The sequence below is a fragment of the Sphaeramia orbicularis genome, chromosome 4, assembly GCF_902148855.1.
Source record: "Sphaeramia orbicularis chromosome 4, fSphaOr1.1, whole genome shotgun sequence".
Lineage (NCBI taxonomy): Eukaryota > Metazoa > Chordata > Actinopteri > Kurtiformes > Apogonidae > Sphaeramia > Sphaeramia orbicularis.
The window spans coordinates 2,651,631-2,664,843 of NC_043960.1; the positions used below are offsets into that span (position 1 = coordinate 2,651,631).

Below are 13,213 nucleotides of genomic sequence, written 5' to 3' on the forward strand. Positions count from 1 at the left end.
AACTTTTTTTTTTTCCTCAAAGCCACCGGTGCAGCAGCATTCAGCCAGGCTGTGAAAAAACCACATGAAATGTCAAGGCCTGTTTGTTTTCTGATTGTTAGATTCTAGGCCAGTCAGTTAGTGAGCAGCTCAACCATTTCCTCTACAGCTCTTCTATTCCGTTTTTTTTTTTTTTCTCCTTTCGATATTAAATGTGTTGCCGCTTCCAGCACTTTGACCACTGGAAGATCTTATTTTTCCTCTGACAGACTCTGGTTTAGTAAATCGTCATGCTGAAGCCGCTGGGGGCTCGGCGTCATCTCCACCACAGCCACACAGCTCTGTGTATGATTATCCTTACATTTGTATCTCTCAGGGAGGTCATTATCTCTGAACGGGCATCCACTGAAGGCTTTGCTAACCACATAGAAGGCAGAGGTTAGCAAACAGCTGTAATTGCAGTTCTCCTCTTCTTCCAAATCTTAAGTTGTGCTTGTTGCCGCTCCTCTTCGCCTGTGAACCCTCCCATCTGTTTTGGTATTTTTATCCCCATGGTGTCTAGCTATATCTGGACCTGGCATTAGGGTCACAACACTGTTCCGTGAATCCCCACTGGACCCAGCATTTATCTAGATATATAATGGTAAGAAGAGGAAGTGAGTTAATGGTGTTAACAAGCTCAACAAAGCCCAGCTAATAGTAGGCCCTATTTAGGATTTAATTTATAAATCCAAATTTTTGCCACTGACTCATGTTTTGTTGCTGTCGATTTTATTTTCAGAGTCTCTAATGTGTAAAATAATCCTGTTGGGTCCGTATTTTTAACATGAACCAGGGAATTTTTTTTTTTTATTAAGTTAAATAGTTTTGAGTCTGAACACTAAACGGCTTCTCGAGGGCTAACCCAGACTCCAGCACAGTTGTCTGTCCACGTGTTTCTGTCCGTCCGTGCTCCCTGGGGTAACCCAGTGAATGTCACTGTCTGTCCAGTTAGGCGTCTGTTTCGTCAGAGGCTGTTACTGAGCTCTTCCTCGTGCGCTAAAACAAATAACAGCCCTGTTATCCTCGAACACCTGCTAACACATGCTTGGCAAGAGTAGTGTCTCCTTTTTGTCTTTTCACTAACAAATGTTGACATTTTTAGGTAGAACCTGTTGAATTTAAAGTGCAATGAATATGGTAAAGTTGTGTTATTCACGTTGTTTCAACTGAATTTTACATTTAATGCAGCAGTGATTTATAAAGTATATTAAATATTTTTCATCAACCAGTTCTTTTTCAGTGAATTTACTTATTATGAGTCGAATTTGACATCTTCATATGGCCTGTTTTGGTCAGTCTTCATAAATACAAGGTCAGATTATCAAGTTTTATGTTGTTGCTGAAGTTCATACATGAACTCAATGATTCACATGTTAAATTCCGAGTTATCAGTGTTCCCCTGGTTGTTAAAATGTACATGTTCTTAACTGATCAACTGTTGCTCTCAATAAAACTGACGCATCATGTTAATTATTACCTTGGGACTGGTTGGAGTTGTTTTCTGACTGGTAAAAACTAGTAGGATATGTTTTTTCTTTGCTTTGGGGTACATTTGGAGTGATTACATGTGAAGGTGTGAAGGACGGCTTGTAGTGATTTCTGAGTATGGAGCTGGTTTCTCTGTGCTGATTTTCAGACTTGGCCGATTAGTCGCCGCCTGCCAGCACCTGGGACAAAGGTGAATGCCAGTGTCACCCCGCTCCATCATGTGATGGCAGAGATATAGATGCAGGGCTGACCAATGCACTGCATTCTCTGCCAATAGGTCTCCAACTGCTGTGAACGTTACAGCAAAAAAGCGAGAGAGAAGGGGGAAACTGCTAAGTGCTGAAAGGTCGTCTTTGTTACTAGGTCTTGTCGACACACAGTGGTTCAGTCTTTGGTTCAGCTGGATGCTTTCTCACACTGACAAACGCCTGTGTGATGGTGGCAGGACCATATAGCCACTGCTACACTGCAGCCTTTGCTCCCAAGTGGAGATCCCAGTGTCTTAAAGAAACACCACCATCTAATATCCGCTCACCGTCAACATTTACCGTAAAGACGGCTGCCTGTCGAGTCCATTTAGATAGTCTTTGTTATGTCAGTAGCATTGCCCTGGCCTTATGTACTCTCACCTGTGACTGTGACATAACTGTCCACTGAGAAACTGACCATCAAATCCTCTTTAACTGTTTGCCCCACAGGTTTTAGACGTCACTCTCTTGTGCTGTTTTCATGTTGTGAACACACACGCTATCTTCATACTTTCCTCTTATGTCTCATCAAGGTCATCTGCGCCCTCTTACAGCCATCACTGCAGTTGCCTCAGGTGCATTTTGTGTTTCATTGTAGCCTATTTTTCATGTCGTTGATCTGTCATTAACCAAGAAGTTTCAAAGTGACATCAGCAAAGCTAACATTGAGTTAATGGTAATGAGTCAGATGCATACCCGAGGGATATGTCAAACATGGCAGGAGAATGATTAAATAATTTCAAGTGTTGAGACATATTCAACACAACATTGTCTCTCAGTAGCTCCTGTCATCAGGCATACTCTGTATTGTCTCCCAGCTGTGTACATACAGAGCAGTTTTCTACCCTCGGCCCTCGCCGCAGGGTATTGTCATCGTTTCGTCGTCTGTCTGTCCGTATGTGGAAAAACTTTGGCGTGGACTGAAGGCTGAGGGTTTTCAAGTGTGAGCATGTTATGTTTAACTGTATGTTGGAGTTCCTTGGTCAATACAAGAATAGATTTAAGACTCGTCACCCAATCATAATATGGGAGTCCCAGCCTGTCATTCTCATCCTGCAGCCATCAATTATCCAACTGAAATGACAAGAGGATTTTATCAACTGAAGCTAATTAGAGTTAATTCCGTGACTTGGCCGAGCTACAAAACGAAAGTCCTGACTGTTGTCTGCTTTTCTGCTCTCTGTGCTGTCTCCTTCTGAACAAAGCTGTTTACGCAGATGAAAAAAAAATGCTTTGGTTGCATTATTCTGAATTGTAGTGGACTGCATGTTTTTGTTATTCTGATTGATAGTCATACATTTTGTTTTGGGTTTTTTTTTTACATAGGAAAATTTCCTAGCTGAAAGTGACAAGCAGGGAACTATTCAAAACACAAAGTGTCATTGTGTAATAGCTGTAATGACAGGTGACATATGGCAGTATTCACGTTTATTTGGAATTATGATCTGGATCGTTTACAAATGTATGTAGTGTACTGATGTTCATGCTTTTAGCTGTGAGATATGATCAAAATCTTATGTCTAGATAATGATACATATCATATCATATACAGTACAGCACTTCTTCTCCAAGCTCAATGCATTTATAGCGGAAAATTTCTATTTCCTATTACATTTTTATTTATATGCTTGACAAATCTCATGTGATATGTCTTATTTTATTAAAAATGTCAAGTGTTTAACAAATTGTAAATTATATATACAATATGAATAGGGTAAATAAAAGCCATATTTGTCTGAGAGTTACTATATATATATATATATATATATATATATATATATATATATATATATATATATATATATATGAGAGAGAGACCAAAAACTCAATACTGTAATTATGTCCATGGCAGAGTAGTGCCTCTTTTAGGTCCTAGTTTTAACTTTTGCATTCACTGTCGTCCATATTTGTGTTGCCTGTGTTCATGCTCCAAGTATATTGCCATACACTGAGATTTGTGACAATTACACAAGCAATAGATAGTGCTGATGATGGCATAATAGGAAACAAATGCTGTTTTTTCTGTCATTACACACAGCTTCCATGGCCTACGCTGCAGTTGTGTTTAAGAATGAATCAATAATCTGACAGTCTTGCTGCTGTTGTGTATCACTTTCAGAGAGCACACCTGCACCTTATGGTACATATTTTATATGTGGGGGGTGGATGGATGTCCCTGGCAGACTTTTTGTTTTCTCTGGCTGAGTCACTGATGCAGAGGCATAAGAATAAGGCAGTTTGTGTGCATGAATCCACTCACAGATCTGGTCAGTCGTGATACTCGGAGGGAAATGTGAGGTGTTGCATCCAGCCCTCTTGTCTGTTCCCACTGAAGCATGATAAGCAGCTCTTGTTGCAGTCTAACTCAGCAGCTTACACCAGCTCGCCATGAGGCAGTTGTCGAAAAACTGTGAAGGAACAAAAGCTCCATCAGCATGTTTGGCTGGAATTAAAGTGACATTTTGACGATTTAAGTTCTTCCCTGCCCTGCTTGGGCACTCCGCAGAGCATGCTGAACAGCCTGAATGAATAAATCCTTGGATGTCAACAGCATGTAAAAGTCTACCTTTAGTCACTGGCTAATCCTCTAATGAATCTATAGCCTGCACCAAAACAGTACAGCCACACAGAAACGCATTGTGGTTTTGAGGATGATTTAGTGGCAGTCGTAAAATCTGCAGGGTTTGAGTCTTAATATTAGTGACTTCAGAGGAGCAGTAAGAATAGGGCTAGTGTCTTTCTGCAGAAATGCGTGAGCTCAAATCATGACGACACAAAAACATGGTTTGAGTATGATGCAGGGTGTGGGCCTATGGTAATGTGTAATTGTGTAATTATACCTTCTGGTTCATGACAGTTTATTTATTTCTGATGTCACGTAGATCGTGTTCATTTCTAGATTGGCAAAGGTATTTGTTTGACCTTTTTCGTGATAAATTAGATTCCTGTGACTGCTAAGAATTTACATTGCAGTATTCTGTCTTAACTTACTGTACACTATCATTATTTAAGATGTAACCCAGGGCTGCAGTAACTAAACCAGGATCAAATAATGGTTATTTGAGGAGCACACAGAACCCAAATTGACCACAGGCCTGAGGGTTTGCTTTACAAGATGAAAAGGCAAAGTTTAAAGTTAGAACTGAAACTGCTTTATAGCATGTAAGAAATGAAAATCTGCTGCATTACAACCTTCCCTCGAGCATCATAGATTAAGATAAATAGTATTCTTAGGGTTATGACATTTGAGGATATTAATGTAACTAATAATCTAGGACTGGGTCTTACTGAACTTTGTTTAAATGATGTTAATGACTGGTTTCAGTAGAAGGAGCAATATCTTTTGTGATAATATGGAATGTTTGTTCTCCATCACTTGTTTTATGCAGTCATACCAATTATCAATACATGAGACATATGCTTATTTGGATTGGAGTCAAGTAAAGTGTCATTTATTTAATTCAGTAAACACCATACTTGCTGCAAAGTGTAAAGACTGCACTTTAACCCAGTGTTTTTCAACCTTGGGGTCAAGACCCCATGTGGGGTTGCCTGGAATTTCTAGTAATTGATAAAAATGTTTTAAAAAAAAAAAAGAAAAAGCAACGTACTAATAAAAAATATATGGTGAATTGAGAGACACAATCACGATACATAAAAGACATGACAAACTGTGAAGCTGAAACTGCAGCACTGTGGTACTGTTTATCTGTCAAATGTTCATTGTGGTCAGTTTCAGATGCTGCAGCTCTTTCATAATTCATAGTTTGAGTTCTTGTTTGTTCAGTATTAATTGTCCTCCTTGTAAATACAAGCTGGACTGACTGTACATATCCTGACCAAGGAAAATAAAATTCTTACTTTGTGCAGTAATCTACACCTGGCTTTACTGCCTCCGTCCATAATAATATACATTACATAGACTAAATGTCAACTAAAATTAACATGTATTGGCAACATAGTATAGGAAACTATTACATGATCAAAAACAAGTAAATATGAGCAAAAAAAAAAGTCTCCATTTTGAATGTCTGGGGTTGCCAGAAATTTGTGATGTTATAATAGGGTCACAAGCCAAAAAAGGTTGGAAACCCCTGCTTTAACCACTGTGTTGTTTGATGCTCAGGTCCAGTACATGATATTTGCTGCACAAACAACTAGACCAGAGTAGAATGTATCAGTGGTCTTTTATTTAATGGCTACACTTAGAGTATTACTACTAATCCATGTCAAGACCAAACAGAATGATTTATATTAGAGAAAGGCAGGCTCAAAGTTAAACAAATCAAGGAGTCAACAATATAGTACATTGTACTTGCCACGCCTCACTCCTCCATTAAATGACAAAGGAGACTTGCCTCTTGGGTTCATGTGAATGGAACTTCCCATGACTGTGTAGGTCACTGGTAACATTGTGTTGCCTTCCTCTGCCACTAACCGCTGACTTCAGCACATTTAAAAATGTACACAGACATTCACTGGTGTACCAAAGAAGGAAGCCATAGTTTTATATTTGTGTTGTAGCTGAAAGAAATATTGAAACCTGGCATGCTAACCAAACTGGATTTCCTTTTCTCTTATAAACACCATCCATATTCATTCAAAATGACAGCAGGTTTGATAAATGTAAAGAGGCGGATCATATTCATGGACATACAGCCTAGGTTTGATACACTGTTTTCTATGCCATTTCAAGTGTTGACAATGGGATAACACGATGCATTAATTGTCCTAATGTTAATCTCTCAAATCATTTTGCTGCATCACACCTATCTCACTGGCATTTTAACATTGAACATGATGAAATTAGTCATCAGCCCTGAATCATCACGATAATTCTGACTGGTATATGGAAAGGCCACAGTTTCCTCTCTCCACTTATCTACCCAAAAAAAAAAAAAAATCTCTAAAATACACGAGTGAACTAATTCTAGCTGATTTAAGTGGTGTCCATTTATTACACCAGGTTTTGGGGGCAGCTGATGGCTCCATCTGGGTGTGTTAAATCTGAGTTGAAACATGAGAAGTGCTGGACACCGGCCAGCTGTTGCTCTCCGACACCACCCCTCGCTGCTCAACACCACCACCCAACCGTAGACACCTCTGATCATAAAGGCCGACCGAAAAAAAACAAACAAAACTACACACCACTCATAAAACTCTACATCCCCTTCACTTGTTTTGGGTCCCACAGTCGGCAAAAAAGGTCTATATTATCCATATGACCAGGAGAGTAACGGCGCTCTGTGTTGACATTTGAAGTGGTCGAAGACAAGATGAGTCACACTGCCAGTTGCATATTGTGAAATGGTTTACTGGGAGTCAAGCAAAGGTCACCGTCTATTCTGGGCCTTGTGTATAATGTTGGGTCTGTTCCCCCGGACGTGACACACATAGACATACATATCCACACTCTGAATGTCATGGTGGACTTCAGCTTCTCAGGACATAAACAAGACAGATGTTTATTAATGTGTTGCATTACATCACCGACTGTGATTAAAAATAGACATACTGCCAATACATAAACTAAAATGACCGAAAAAATAATGTTTTACTGATTTTAAGTATTCTGATTCGTATTAACCGTGGTTCTACAATGCTGATATAGTTAAAAGGGTGTTGTAGATCATTAAAGTACAAGAATAATAAGGGTTTAGTAGGAGATATGGCACCTACCATTGGTGTTAACATTGAATCTGTTAATGTCTCCAGCAGAAATGTTACAGGTTGCGCCTTTTTAATCTTTGCAAAAAAAAAAAAAAAAAAAAATTAAAAATACTTGGGGGCAGTATGTCATAATTGATAACTTACATCTACAAACCCTGTTAGCGCAAATATGTAATGACTACTCCATTTTAGATGCACAAAGCATTTGGAAAAAGACAGAAGTCCTAATAACAGGTCAGCATTACGAACAAAATCACTGTTCCACTGATATTCCTGTTCACATGCCTCTATGCATATTCCAATTTAAAAAAAATAAATAAATAAAAAAATGAAAAAAAAGTTGCCATTAGTGTTAGATGGTCCAGTGTGTGGCCTCTACTCCATCTCTAAGTCCTTCAAACACTTTCAGGAAAAAGTATTTTTTTTTGTTATTTGGTAATATCCATCAACCTGTCAATGTCCTCTATCATTGGGTTTCTCTGTCTGACTGGAAATGGCTGACTGGACTTCCTTTGTAGCCTCCAGACTTCCTTTGTCTTTACTCCAACTCACCGTAAACATGGGCTGTGTGTGGTATGTTAGATTCATTTTCCAAAGGATCCTCATAAAACTGGCATAATGTCAGTATATCCAGTAGAGCTGCAACTGATTAATCGACTCAAAGTGATCCAAAAAAATCATTCACCCACAATCCTCCTGAATCAAAGCTTTGTTTCCTTCATTTCTCTGCTGTTAAACATTGGTTCCACTGTTGTGTTTCACATGGACGCTTATTGTGACGCACAAAGAAGCTTCAATTCAGAAAAACTGCAATAGAACATCTCCCTTCAATCAATTCGAGTTGATTAATCGAATCGGGAATTTTTGCATTGGCTTCAAGCACCTAGTCAATTAATCGGTTGCAGCTCTAATATCCAGTGTGTTTTAATTTTAAAACCCTGTATTAGGAGAAAAGGCCTGTCCAGAGTATCTAAACAGAATATGCTCTTTATATGGCACCTGTCAAATTCAGAATATTGTCAGAGTGGATTTATAATAACATGAATGTAAACCTACTCAGTGACGGTTACCAATAATCCAAATCAGCAGTGTCATCGAGGACAGGTACTTGGAGATAAATAGTTGGTGCCATTACACAATAGTTGAAAATGGAGATGAGATGGCTTGATTAAAAGCGCCAGTCAGACCTCAAAGTGGGAAAATGGCTTTTCTGTAAGTGTAATCCAGCTGTTTGTTAAGCAGGTCAAAATGAACGTGGCCAGCTCAAATAATCATGATCAGGGGATTATGTAATAACTGTGGCAGGCCGAGGTTAAACAAGTGGGAACATTCTTTGTTTACATGCTGGAGGGTTTATTTGTTTTATATGTGTAACTTCATTTTTTAGTAGATTGTGGCTGTGCTGCATGCCTTCAGGCTCTAATGTTCTACCGATACTCCATGTCTGCATTGTACTTGTGTCTTGTTTCATGTCCTACTGATTCCATCCATGTGGAGTTTTCATTTTTGCCTTCTTTTGACAGCACTTACTCCATCCAGTTCCAGAGGTCATTTCTGATCTTTCTCAGCTGTGTGGGAGAGGAGATCAGATTTAGCCCAGATGACATCATATGCAGAGTTGGTTAATCCCAGGAAGAGGACTTTGTGTGGTGCTGATGGCTTGCTCTATCTGCACAAGCGTATAGCGGCAACCGCAGGTTAAAATGCAGAAACCACTGCCTAATCCGTGATGACATAATCATATATTTGTATAGCTTCAAGTGTTTTACTCCATGAGAGATCCTTGAAATGGCGCAGAGCATTTCATTTCACACCCATTCCCAGGATTTGATCCCACTATAGCAGCATTTACTGGACCCTCTAATATCAACAAATCTCTATGTGCATTTCCGCTGTAAACAGTGACTGGTCTAAGTTTATTATCACTGTTTATTTACTGTTGACTCTCCTCTGATAGTGCATACAGACATGGGGGTGTCTGATCGGTGGTTCTGGTAGTGCCGATCCTCATTTGTTGCTCGTCCTGTTTTCTGTCAATAGTGAAAAAGTAGTTCAGTGAATACATTGTTTAGATAAAATGAAGGGTTATTTTTAGTCCGATGGCCTGAAGGGTTTGATGGACTATTGGTATCAGTTGTTGTCCATCTGTAAACAGTTTTTCAAGAATCTTCTTCTCCTAAACCGTCAGTCAGAATGACTTGATATTTGTTCTGGAACATGTGGTTTTTAATGGGATATATTTCAAAGTGCTGTAACTTGAAAACAGTTCAAGATATTGACATAATTACTATTGGCAATAGATAGGAAGTCACATATGGGCTTTCATTTAGTGCCATGACCTTTGCCCTTGACTGACCTTGAAAGGTCAAACCCAAAGTTATCTATGTCCAGATTTCTAGAAACTTCTCCAAAACAGTCAGCCAGAATCAATTCAGAAGTTCATGGTAGAGGTTCTTTGGGGTAAGGTCTACCAAGTTCAAAGAATTGAAAAATGTGAATTTTGAATTTTTTTATGAATTTTTTGAATTTTATAAATCCCCATTGGTTTATAATAGGAAACATGTCAAAGTGCTATAACTTCAAAACAGTTGAAGATATTGATGTAATTACTATTGGCAATAGACAGGAAGTCACATATGGGCTTTCATTTGGTGCCATGACCTTTAACCTTGAAAGGTCAAACAAATGTCAATTAATGGCTTTAAATATGCCGTTGGACTACAGAACCCTTGGTCCTGTTGTTTTTTTCTATTCCATTCTGACTGAATTGTATACCCAACAATTAAAACGCCTTCTGTCATCCTGGATTATATTTCTCCTTTTATTTAAAACCTAATTTTTAATTAAACAAGTAACAAACTATACAGCTTTAATCTATGTTACATCCACTGTTCTCCATGTTTCTGTTGCTTTTATGCACATTTCTTGGCTGCATCCATGCCATGTGGAAGTATTTATGACTGTCCAAATGACAAAAATATTGCAGTCAACAGTGTGATTAAATTGCAACACAGTGAAATAAACCCTATACCATAATCCAAAACAATAGATGTTTTTCCCTCGTCACACGGTCCCCATATCACATAGCCCAGTAACTAACTGTAAATAACAAAAATGTCTGTGAAGTTCAGGTTTCAAAGTATATATACTGTTACACAACCAGATTTTCTATTAATATCATTTGATAGGTGTATTGTGACACAAACACAATATGTTGCCTATGTTTCTTTATACATAGGTGAGATGTACAGTCTGAGCTTTCTAACACAAAATGTGTTATTACACATTCACTTATTCAGACTGAGAAAAGCCGAAACCAACAGAAATAAGAGCAGTTCAAAGGGCTGATACACCTCAGCTGCATCATTGTAACAGATTATATTACAATGCTGGTGGCAGAGAGTAGACAGGATGTATTACTGTATTGATTGTCTGCTCGAGCTCTAGCCAGTGTCATGGCACACTACCTCATCAAGGCTCATTAAATTCTCTACACTGAGTAAGCCAGGGAAACGTTATCACTTGTTCAGAATACAGCAGCTATGACTCTTGTTGGAGTACCTAATTAATATCAAAAGAGGGTTTGGTGTTGTTTCCATACAAAAGAACCTGTGTTTTCAGATGTATTAAAGCTGCAGGAGCCAAATCAGAAGGAAAAAAAAAACAAACTTAAACACACACCTTCCCTGTGCAGCTCTCTCCCTTTAGTCCAAATCAAATCTGCAATTCTAGAAAATGAAATTATGAATGATCAATTGCATATTTATCCCCGGCTGTGTGAAAACACTTATGATTAGCCGAAACGTTTTGTCCACAGGAGGGGGTGGAATTCTTGTCTCATGTTATAACACTTGAATTACAATATGGTTAGCCTCATAATGTAGCATAAGTCCTATTTTTGGTTAAATTGTGATATCTGCGTAAAATGAAGTAGCAGTGTTTGGAGAGTAAAGTAACACAGATATCATAATTTGGCCAAAAATATGACATGGGCAATTATGCTATGAGGCTAATGATACATTGAAAGATAATTAATTTAATTTCTGCCCAACGACACCAGCAGTCAAGGGAACACTGGTGCTTTAACCCAGAGAGACAGAGAGACGCTGCAGTGTGAACAGCTGAGGTGGAGAGGTTAGTGTAGCAGCAGGTCAGACAGGGAAGGGCCCTTCTGGCCTGCGGGTCAGCTGCCCTGGACACAGGCCAGCACACAGGGCCAAATGCTGCTCTCTGCATGACACCATACAGTGTAACCAAAGCCTCCAGACCAGGGAAGTTGTACAAACAAGACAACACTGAAAGTGAACCCTAAAGTTTTTCAAATAATCCTAATGTTGTGAGTAAGCAAGCATTTAAATCTACAGGGGTTTTTTTGACCTGGTGATAGTGTCAGTCTGATGGATGACTGCGACAGTCTTCCATTTCGTCGTCTTTTATTGATGGTGACCGGGTTTAGGTGCTGTGTTGTCACCTAGACAGGTGGACATTTTTTCTGTGAGAATTGCGCTGCAATGCAGACTTCATAATCGAATGAAGAAGCAATGAAGCCAGTGAATATTCACATCTGTACTTGTGATGACAGACAAATAATTCACATTTTGTTTTTGTAGTGTTACCATCTTAATTTTACTAGCACAGGTCACTAGGCTAGTGGGTTTATTTCAGTCCGTTTATAGCAATAGTTAAGCGTCTAAAGTGTTCAGGGTTAGTCTGCATTAACCTGCAGAGTTTGCGTAATGTTTTGCTTTGTTGCTGCTGAAAAAATAATGACAAAGAATTACAAAAAATCTGTCAGTTGCAGGTCCCGCTTCTGAAATCCAGTGTGCACTGAGTCACAGATGCCTAAGGGTTATGTAAATGTGAAAACATGTTTGATTCATTAGAAATCTCTGGATAATTATTGAAAAACCTTCAGCTACATGCAAAAGAAAAAAAAAACAGTATAGTGTTTACTTCATCTAGACATTGTCTATATAAAGACTCTCTTGTCAGATAACTACAACAAAAAGCTGTCACACACAGCCAAAGCCTCTAGAAACAAGAGGAAATTTGAGGAAAGTTTATACTTTGGTTGGTCATTCATTCATATAAGACAAATTGTGGATGGTGATTCTACCTCAAAAGATCGTCATATGATCTTCTGACCAAATCACCATCAATGTGTTGAATGGTAGTTGAATCTCACTCTGAGGCCATTGAAGATTCACATTTCTACTGTCACCTGCTCTTCAGACCAGAGTTGTCATTCTCCTAACCAAAAAGTCCAAAAACAGACAATCTGACTTTGACTCTAACCAGGGCTTTTCATGTTTTAGCAGCAGAAGCAAATGAATGGTGAGATGAGGGGCATTCAGATACTAAATACTCACTGCAATCAATGTGTGGGCTTATAGTTAATATAGACAATATATGAAAACGGTTTTCTTTTATGGAATCTCTCCTGGGGGTGCAGCAAAGGGGGAAGGCCAAGAATCCCAGAAAAATGGATTTACCCAGAAGCTGAGAAAAATCCTTGTTATATGCAAAGATGTTACATCAGACATTTGCAGCTTGGCCCTGGTCATTTACACAGCCATAGCTTAGCCCATCTGCTGGGAAAAGAGATGACTCTTAAGCACGTAAAGCTGCCATAAGCCTCTGTTTCCTATTGTAAGCTGTTTTAAAGGTCCTGTGGTTTGGTGCCATCTGTTTTGACTCATTATTTATATATTTTATATTTTCTTCCCCCCTCCTCCAAGGCATGGCCTGACTTGTGTGAGACGTGTTCGTTGTCCATGTTCATGTGG

General features: G+C 38.9%; 1 protein-coding gene across 5 annotated transcripts in view; it reads left to right on the forward strand.

The window, feature by feature from the left end:
- The window catches only part of csnk1g2b (casein kinase 1, gamma 2b), a 51,812-nt gene that overhangs the window by 5,442 nt on the left and 33,157 nt on the right, over positions 1-13,213 (forward strand). The window lies entirely within an intron of this gene.